At 46.0% G+C, this 10,592-nt stretch overlaps 1 pseudogene; it reads right to left on the minus strand.

The window, feature by feature from the left end:
- Nucleotides 1-261: 261 nt before the first annotated feature.
- On the minus strand, nt 262-1,021 carry LOC134215497 (large ribosomal subunit protein eL8-like; annotated as a pseudogene).
- Nucleotides 1,022-10,592: the final 9,571 nt, after the last annotated feature.

Consider the following 10,592-nt stretch of genomic DNA (forward strand, 5'->3'; position numbering starts at 1 on the left):
TAGAACGGAGCGTTATACCAGTTTTATTGTTTTGACAGTTGACTGGTATAAAAAATGAATCTAGAACAGCTGCTGGACAAATTATTATTTCAGATTCATAGTCAAACTGACAGCCCCGAACGATTTGAATCACTGCTGATTTTACTCTTAGAGAACGAGGGTACTTAGGCTAAAGTTTCTCGATCCATAAAGTACTTTTAGATGCTTTTCACAAAAAGTGTGACGTGAGGGGAGAGCGGAATTTTCGGATTTCGGATCCTTTCACACCGTCTTCCAGATCAGTTCACGGGCCGTAGCCTTCTAGAGCTTGGCGATACGGGCCATGCTCTTGGGTCCCAGCAGACCACCGCCCAAGTGCTACCGATCGTTGAAGTTCGTTTTGATGGTTTCCACCAGCTTGAATAGATTGGCGCGGTCCGAGTTATCAACCTGGGTCAGGGCAACACAGGTGCAGGTCTTACGGTACACCAACGTTCCCAGACGAGACTTGCTCTTGAAAATAGAGTAGGGGATGCACATCTTGCGGCACAAGGCAGGCAAGCAAACGACCAGCTCAATTGGATCAACATCGTGAAAGATGACAACCATGCCTTCTTTTGCTCTAGCTTGACCACGGTGTTGATATCCTGACGCAGCTGGTTACCCTGGATGGCACTTCCTTACCAGTAGCCTTGTGTGCGGCCTTGACCTTCAGACGCTGGATCTTCGCAATTGGGTTCTCCGGGCGATATTTTTCCGGAAGCTTGAACAGCTGCTGGGCGGTGTGCTTGTCCAAAGCCTGTGAGAACTGGTTGATTGGCGGCGGGATTTTCAAACGCTACTGCAGCACAGCCTTGTGGTGCTAGATACGAATGTACTTTGGCCAGCGAACAAAGCGGGACAAATCACGTTTGGGCTGACCAATTCCGTAGTTCTTGACGCGCTTCTTGAACAGAAGGTTTACCACTTTCTTAACTGCTAGAGGTGCTGCGACAACTCTCTTGCCCGTGACCTTTTTCTTGGTTGGCTTCTTATTCACCATGTTAACGGTGCCGACTTGGAATATGCTCTTGTGTTTCGTGAAACCAAGATTTAAAAAAGTGGGCGGGGTGGAGCTATGCTTTTATTTTACTTATTTTTTTATTGCACCAATACCTTATTGCACCAATACCTTCAAAGTTTTGTTTTGGGTACGCAATGCACCTTCACCTTAAGATTCAGCTGTACTCGTTAATCTCTTGTTTTTTCCGCTGAAATCATAATCTGGTCCTCCCATGGCGTGGTAATCTACATGCTTTGACGTAGAATACGTCCTTCGGGAGAACATAGGGGGTGCAGAATAATCAAATTTAAGACCGTCACGAAAAGTGGTCAGGAAGTATGGGCTAATAACTCAGCCATCTTCCGATCAATTTTGATGATTTTTGTATCAATCGATTGATAAACTCTTTAAGATTTTGCACAACCATTAAAAACAATTGAATAAAGGTGCTTAACTATTGAAAAAAAAAAAGATTTTCGTCAGGCACTGTAGTGGCTATTAGTCATTTGGCGCGTGAATTAATAAATAATGTTCTGAGTCGCTGCACTCTAATACGTAATTCTACGTTGATTTTGCGGTCGTGTCTCTGATACAACCTTCTATTTTTTAGTGTTTGGAAGCCGTCGGGTCCTCTTAGAGCTTAATTTGTTCTGTCCGGCTTGCCACTTTTGCGCGAAATCTAGTGACTACCGTGCCATCGCATCCGAAGGTGAAGGCACCAGGTTGGGTTATCTTCTCCGTCTTCCTACTCCCCTTCTCTTCAAGCCTCCTGATCAGAATGTCTTGTTCCCATTTAAAGACCTGAACTGACTGCAGGAACTTCAGCAAGTTTTTCTTCAGCTTCTTGCTGATGTTGTCCCTGCCGTTCATGAACTTGATAATGGCTTAGAGCTCCTTGATAACTGCCCTCACACTTGATTGATGTTCGCTGTTTACAGCAGTAGCTGTTTTCAGCACCAAGCTATTGACGGTCCCGCTTTGTGTACAATTGATTGGTGCATTTTCTTCACTCTCCGCTACTGCTCCACCTTTAGAATGGAGGGCGACGCAATGGGTCACACTCTACACTCTCGGTGTCTACTTTGTTACCGCTTGTATTTGTAGCGTCAATAATCATGTCTGCTGAAAATTCGAATCTTGCACTGTCTGTTTTTTTGTTAACATGAATTTCACATCAATCATCGATATTCTTCTTCTTCTTATTGGCATTACATCCCCACTGGGTCTTTTCCACCTCGCTGTTTTGCTTAGTGTTCCTTCAGCACTTCCACAGTTATTAACCAGGAGGTTTCTAAGCAAAGGGAATGAGGCTAACACGATGATACTTTTATGCCCAGGGAAGTCGAGACAATTTCCAAACCGAGAATTGCCTAGACCGGCACAGGGAATCGAATCCAGCCACCCTAAGCATGGTATTGCTTTATAGCTGCGTATCTTACCGCACGGCTAAGAAGGGGCCCGATAATACCGTTCCGCAAAAACATACAAAACTATAATTAATTTATCTTAACAAGGAAAGGTGACACCTTGCCAAAGGTGGATCAGATCATAAATTTTCTTCCCTTATTTCGTACCCGAGTTCAAGTCCAAGATCGTGTCCTCTCTAAGCGAAGGTTTTATGTGCAAACGACCGGGGCATAAATTATTGGAATGGAAGAAATGAGAAAACGCAGAAAGGGGCAACATGCGGAGATAAAAATAAAACATTTTTCTCTTCTTTTCACCCAGATCGCACTTTCCGCGCGACTGGACGGCCGCCCGTTCGCTTTCGCACTCTCCACATTTAGAAAGAGCGCTGACTGACCACTGACTGCACTGTGGTACTGCGGCACCGACTGGTTTCCCCCTGGCCAGGGAGTCCCGGGACCCGTACGGGACGCTCGCGGTCTGAGATTGTGGCCATTATGACGCTGCATTTCATTTGAATCGCATAAAATTGCTCGTCGACGCCACTACGCCTCGCTCACAGTGGGGTTCGGGTTTGTCTCTCGACTGAAGTTTATACGCAACATAATTGAAGGGGTTGTTTCTAATAAAATTTCTAAAATTATCATTCTTGGATGCAAATATCCACTGAAAAAAAAACAAATAAATTTTCGTTATTGTGATTAAAATTTTTTAGCACGCTGCTGAATTTATAAATTAAAGGGGAGTAATAGTCGCCAAATGTAGATCGGCTATTGGTTGAACACCACGTGCATTCAAAAAGAGGTGAAGAACATTTGACGATTACCTTACATTTTATTTGAATTTACAAATGAGTAGACAAATTCTTAATAAATCTGTACTTAATCATGAAACATTTACCAAACTGCCTTATCTGCTTGCTGCTGATTATCGCAGTTCTTGCCTTACATCGGTATTCACTCGGGGTAAGATGGTGAAAAGATAGGCCATGTCCATCGGCATGGAAGTGCTGTTTTGGTTTCCATCTATTGCATAAATTGCTATCGCATTTATCATCTCATCGGCGACATTAAACTTGTTATGTTTATTACCCTAACAGTTTCCGTCGACCGAGTGCGGTTTGGCTTGCGGACGCAACCGGTCCCCGGCCCAGAATGGATATGATGAAATGTGTGGGCATATATCAAATATATGAATGTTATATTCGTTCTTAACGACAGTGCCGGGACCTATTTTAAAGCAATGTTTCCCGGGATGATTTACGATAAAGGTCTACGTGTTAACTAAATTGGTCATAACATAAAATTTCATTCGGTCAGTTCGTTCAAAAAAGGAAAAAAATTGCGTCAATCTGGGGAATACATTTTGTTCTTTTTTCACTGTGTGGATTAATATAGAATTTGATTATAACATTTAATGTTTTATTATTGTGTTAATATTTGTAACTAACAATACATCTTGTAAAAAATTTTGATTTATGTTGCGAGGTTATACCTTTATACATATGTATGCGTTTCCAAGCTTGCAAACTGATATTGTCAATGGTGATTGGCATGAGTGATGAAATTTACAAACGAGTTCAGTATCTCTAACCTATTGGTATTTCCCGAATAACCAACATCCCATACTCTAGGTTGTAACCATTGCGAAGTAAATATTCATAGCAAATCTTCCTGACCACTTGTATTTTAAAATCATTAAAGTTTAACGCCTCGCAAGCCAAGATCGAACAGTATTTTATACTATTTGTGTATTCGCATACCATGTGCGAGCATACATGATGGTATGCACAGGGTCCCGCAATTGAACTGCTACAAAAGTCAGTAAAAACAGTATAATACAAAAAACGTATTGGGGACTAGTTCTACAAAACGTCGTCAAACCGTGACAGGATTAGATACCAGCTCAAAAAGTGAAGAAAATTCAACTAAGGGGGTTTCAGAGCTTCTTCTTCTTCTTATTCTTATTGGCATTACATCCCCACACTGGGACAGAGCCGTCTCGCAGCTTAGTGTTCATTAAGCACTTCCACAGTTATTAACTGCGAGGTTTCTAAGCCAAGTTACCATTTTTGCATTCGTATATTATGAGGCTAGCACGATGATATTTTTATGCCCAAGGAAGTCGAGACAATTTCCAATCCGAAAATTGCCTAGACCGGAATCGGGAATCGAACCCAGCCACCCTCAGCATGGTCTCGCTTTGTAGCCGCGCGTCCTACCGCACGGCTAAGGAGGGCCTAAGGGGGTTTCAGAGCTTATTTCGAGCTAAGGGCGGCCAGCGAGTTCGCCAGACCTGAAACCCTATGAATTTCACTGTCTGGAGTATGTTGGAGGTCGCGTCTACTCTAAAACATTTTGCTTTTTATGCAAGTCCTGAAGCGACATCTGGTGGCATCTGGTAAAATAACACAAGAGCACCTGCGGGCTTTGCACGATGTGTTCCTCGATCGTCTGCGACGAGTGTCAAGCTCAAGGACGAAAAAGATGAACTTGACCAGTGGACTTTCCAAAATTGATGTTTTATTGTAAAATTAAATGAAATTGAAATGAAATATTTTTGCTTTCAATTTATCTCAATCATCAATTTATCTGTTTATTCTTATGCTGCACTTCAATTGCCGGACCCGGATTTATTTATTTATTTAATTATTAAACAATAATTAATAGATTATCTCCTAATGGCTTTCAATGCATATGTAGTATCTATGAGAAACTGTATTTCGATAAAACCTTCTTTTGATCAACACAATTGTACCTTTCAGTTATGATTTTTTTTTACAAGGGATAATGCATTTACGCACGACCCAGTACACGTGCTTAATAGTTGCCAAGCTCCCACTCGGAAGTGTACTGGAGTGTCGGACTTGACCAGTGAAGGTAATACCTTCTTAACTCCCTTGGGCTCCGTCCATAATTTCCCCCAGGAACTGCCTCCTATCATTACTTCTGGGAGATAGGCAGTGAGCCATCCTTTTCGACTGCTGCTCGGCGTACCAGATTCTATGCAAACTGCAGGCAATCTGAGTAGTTGCAGTCGAAACTGCGTTCCACTTCTCCACATCCGCTTGGCACATCCTCTGGACAAGGGTATCAGGGGTAGTGTCCTGACCGCAAACGTCTAGCATAGTTCTTCTTTCGACGTCGAAACAAGGACGTAAGACTTGGGCAGTCAGGGCAGATGGGGACCTTCGCGTGTCAAGCCTTGTGGAGGTACTGCCGGAAGCAGCCATGGCCTGACAGAAATTGAGTCTGATGGAAATGACCCCATGTCTCTCCACCTAACGCGATATGTTAGGTATCAGCCAGTAGGTCCACCTACCTTTCGAGGAGTTATCCCACACGCGCTGCCATCTGGCGACCGGAACCACCCTGGTACGCTCCTCGTCTTCCCGGATAACCAGCCCGACTGGCATCATGCTCGCTATCACGCAGGCTGCAACGTGTGGTATCATACGGTAAGCCGATATCACTCTGAGACACATCAAGCGGTACGTGCTGTATTCTATCAGGGCTGATCCGCCCTTAAACAAGTGGCTTAAGCGCCACTCCACTGGGGAGACCACGTTGTTTCATTGCCCAGATGAGACTCTCCTTAGGGCGAGTTCATTTAATCTCCTCGAAAGGAGTTTTACGGATGGTTTCAGCTAGCTACCAAACCAACGACCGAACGGGTTTACCCAAGTTAATACAACTTCCTCATACAGCCAGAAGGCACTCAGAGAGTCGGAAAGGGATTCATTATTATTATTTATTCAGACTAAGGCCGAAGTGGCCTGTGCGGTACATAAGAGTCTTCTCCATTCGGCTCGGTCCATGGCTACACGTCGCCAACCACGCAGTCTACGGAGGGTCCGCAAGTCATCTTCCACCTGATCGATCCACCTTGCCCGCTGCGCACCTCGCCTTCTTGTGCCCGTCGGATTGTTGTCGAGAACCATTTTCACCGGGTTACTGTCCGACATTCTGGCTACGTGCCCGGCCCACCGCAGTCGTCCGATTTTCGCGGTGTGAACGATGGATGGTTCTCTCAGCAGCTCATGCACCTCGTGGTTAACTTGCCTCCTCCACGTACCGTCCGCCATCTGCACCCCACCATACATGGTACGCAGCACTTTCATTTCGAAAACTCCAAGTGCGCGTTGATCCTCCACGAGCATCGTCCAGGTCTCGTGTCCGTAGAGGACTACCGGTCTTATGAGCGTTTTGTAGTTTGTCAGTTGGGTACGGCGGCGAACTCTATTCGATCAGAACGTCTTGCGGAGTCCAAAGTACGTACGATTTCCAGCCACTATGCGTCTCCGAATTTCTCTGCTGGTATCATTTTCGGCAGTCATCAGTGAGCCCAAGACATTCTTCTAACACCTCGATTTCGTTACCACCGATGCAAACTCGCGGTGGGTGGCTCACATTGTCTTCTCTTGAACCTCTTCCTATCATGTACTTCGTCTTCGACGTGTTGATGACTAGGCCGATCCGCTTAGCTTCCCTCTTCAGTCTGATGTATGTTTCCTCCATCTTCTCAAAGTTACGTGCCATAATATCTATGTCGCCGGCGAAGCCAAATAGCTGGACGGACTTATTGAAAATTGTGCCACTCGTGTTAATCCCTGCTCTTCGTATTCCTTCCAAAGCGTAACCCGTCGTACATAAGGTCCCATATAAGCGGCCCCAGTATTGATCCTCGTCCAGCTTCTTCGGTAACAGGAACTCTTCTCTGACCGATATCGGTTTCATATAATAGTACACGGTTCTGTAAATAGCTTCCAAAATCCGGTACAGGCCTACCGAGAGCGTAACGAGAGCGCAATGGCATCTCCGCTTGCGCAGCTGAATGCGTTCTTCACTTAAAGTGTCACTAACGCACAGTATCAAAAACCTCGCCTTTTTTGTTGGATCGCTATCTCGGCGGTCTTTACCACCGAGTGAATAGCGTCCAACGTGGACTTACCCTTGCGAATACGGAATTGATTGCTTGACTGCCCGTCCGAACCCTCTGAGTACGGGGTCAACGGGGTGGGACGGGACGGGAATAGTACCTCGATAATCCTCGTCAATCTATCCAGGACCACTTGTGGGAAAGGGGGAAGAGCCCCCTCTGGTCATGGTCATCACAATACTGTAGGCGTTACCCCACGGATGCGCGTTGGCTCCATTGCACAAGTATGCAAACCACGCTCTCTTGCTGCTCTTTACGGTCTTGTTGAATGTTGAGGGCCAATTTCGTAGCACGAAACACTTCACGGTGGACCACTCTTGCCTCCTCGGTGCGGGCACGTTGCGTCCTTCGTCCAGCCTTAAGGCAAGCTGATCGAAGATCTGCAATCTCGGCACTCCACCAATATACCGGGCGCCTGCCATTTCTCAGCAGGGCTTTCCTTTGCATGGTGGTGTCACATGCGCGTGATAGGACAGCTACCAGCGCATCCCCGCTTAGTCTGTCAGTGTTGGCCTCCAATCCCAGGGCCGCGGTGAAAACTTTGTTGTTAAAGTGGTTGGTCTTCCACCAACGGGTCTGACAAGGATCCCCCGCCCTTGGATGCTGTACACCATAATTGATCTCAAAGCGAAATTCTACACTAAAAACAATTATGCGTGACGTTCTTTGTATTAAACGTTTTGTATCAAATCTCGCATGCAAACTGATCAGAAAATGTCATATTTATTTTGACAGCTCATTGCATTAAGTTGGTTTATTTTGGTTCGATCAATACATCTAAACTAATCCCGTTGGCTCCTATAGGAAGTATATGAATCGTGTACAGCAATATGAGTTTGACCCAGAAATTCCAATTAGCTTGATGGCGGAATTGCACACTGTAGCCGGCACGGATCGATTCATCTTCATAAGCACGTGGCTTAAGCACCACTTCTTTAAGGAGACCACGGCCCAATTCAGTTTGCCCGGATAAGACTCCCAAAGGGCGAGTCCATTTATTTCTCAGATAAGATTTACGGATCATTCCAACTGGCTACGAGCTATTCCATGCCAAACGGTATCGCCCTATCTATCGGAGCATGCTCTACAGCCACTCAGAGAGACGGTGAGAGCCCACCAAACCCTGTATACACTCTAAGCATGAGTGCGCCTATCACTATCGGCAGACACTCTCCTCTAGCCTGGTCTTCTACAAAGAATTGGAAGCATACAACATAATCCTCCATGATCTGCGCTCCGGGTAAGAAGGTTAACTTTTGTTGCCAGGATAAACGGCTTGTCCTTATTGTTGACGTCACTACCTCATAGTACCGCTCTTGGCGGGAGTGCGCACCGGTGGTGGCAAAATAGGCTCACGCACGCATGTTCACGGGTCCGTGATGGCGGACCCAATTATTTGTCGGCGGGGTTGCAGCTCACGACAAAATCAAAACGACGCCAACAAATTCCTCTGTGGCGCCCTCCTTGGACGCCGCACTCCGTACCAAAAAAAGATTGATTCACCGTTCGATGGGCTTACAGTCGATCATCTGTTGGGTGGGATCGACGGTCTCACTGCCAGAAAAATGAACGCCGATCGCTTCTCAATGAAGGGTGTGGTTTACAGTTGTGGTGGTGGATTCCCGACGGGTTCCTTACTTGTAGATTGGTGGTGGCTGGTGGATTCCGTCCACCTAGAGGTCCACCGGTCTCCTCGGAACGATGTGTTGACGGATTGTCCGCTTCTGGCCGGTTGGCGATTGCCAGGAATCTTCCGTCCGTAGGGGAAGAAGCTCGCGCTTGGGTGCGCGGAATTCGCTGCGGATGGAAGATAAAAGCCAATCTGGATAGACAGGACACACAGTGAGCACAAGCACAACTTAGCAACTTTAGAGCACATTCTTACCTGATGGTTTCATTTCTATTTCTTACAACCGCACGCGAATAACACACACACTTGGTATGCCTACAGCAACTAAAGAAAGGACAAATATTTTATTAACCGTAATAATTTAATAGTTAATAATTAATTATTTGTGTACAATCGTGACTTTATCAGCACGATTATTATCTATTTACAAAATTGGTGCCAGACTGACAAATGTAGTCGGTTAGATGATAGCCTGTCGATCATCTGATCAAACTGTTCTAACGGCCACCTTGGTGGGGCATAGCAGCTACAATAGAACACACCATTGATCTTGGCTATCGCGACACCCTCAGCGGAGGCATGTCTATCTATCTATCATCAGACTAAGGCCGGAGTGGCCTGTGCTGCACATAAAAGACTTCTCCATTCAGCTCGGTCCATGGCTGCACTTCGCCAACCACGCAGTCTGCGGAGGGTCCGCAAGTCGTCCTCCACCTGATCGATCCACCTTGCCCGCTGTGCACCTCGCCTTCTTGTTCCCGTCGGATCGTTGTCGAGAACCATTTTCACCGGATTACTGTCCGACATTCTGGCTACGTGCCCGGCCCACCGCAGTCTTCCGATTTTCGCGGTGTGAACGATGGATGGTTCTCCCAACAGCTGATGCAACTCGTGGTTCATTCGCCTCCTCCTCGTACCGTCCGCCATCTGCAACCCACCATAGATGGTACGCAACACTTTCCTTTCGAAAACTCCAAGTGCGCGTTGGTCCTCCACGAGCATCGTCCAGGTCTCGTGTCCGTAGAGAACTACCGGTCTTATAAGCGTTTTGTAGATAGTCAGTTTGGTACGGCGGCGAGCTCTATTCGATCGGAGCGTCTTGCGGAGTCCAAAGTACGTATGATTTCCAGCCACTAAGCGTCTCCGAATTTCTCTGCTGGTATCGTTATCGGCGGTCTCCAGTGAGCCCAAGTACACGAATTCTTCAACCACCTCGATTTCGTCACCACCGATAGAAACTCGTGGTGGGTGGCTCACATTGACCTCTCTTGAGCCTCTTCCTATCATGTCCTTCGTCTTCGACGTGTTGATGACAAGTCCAATCCGTTTAGCTTCGTTTTTCAGTCTGATATAGGCTTCCTCCAGTGGCGCCGGGAGTGGGTGGGACAAGTAGGACATGTCCTACGCATGAAAATACCTGGGTAGGACAGTCGAAGCATTGTCCTACCCATGATTATGGTAAGAACATACCATATGAATAACTAAAAGATCTAATACTGTCAATACTATTTCAATTTCTAGATCTATATAAATATCATTAAAACGTTTCAAAGTTAATCAGTTTCTCAGAGGTTGAAATGACAATCGTAGAGGTTT

Source organism: Armigeres subalbatus, chromosome 2 (assembly GCF_024139115.2).
Source record: "Armigeres subalbatus isolate Guangzhou_Male chromosome 2, GZ_Asu_2, whole genome shotgun sequence".
In the NCBI taxonomy this organism is placed as follows: domain Eukaryota; kingdom Metazoa; phylum Arthropoda; class Insecta; order Diptera; family Culicidae; genus Armigeres; species Armigeres subalbatus.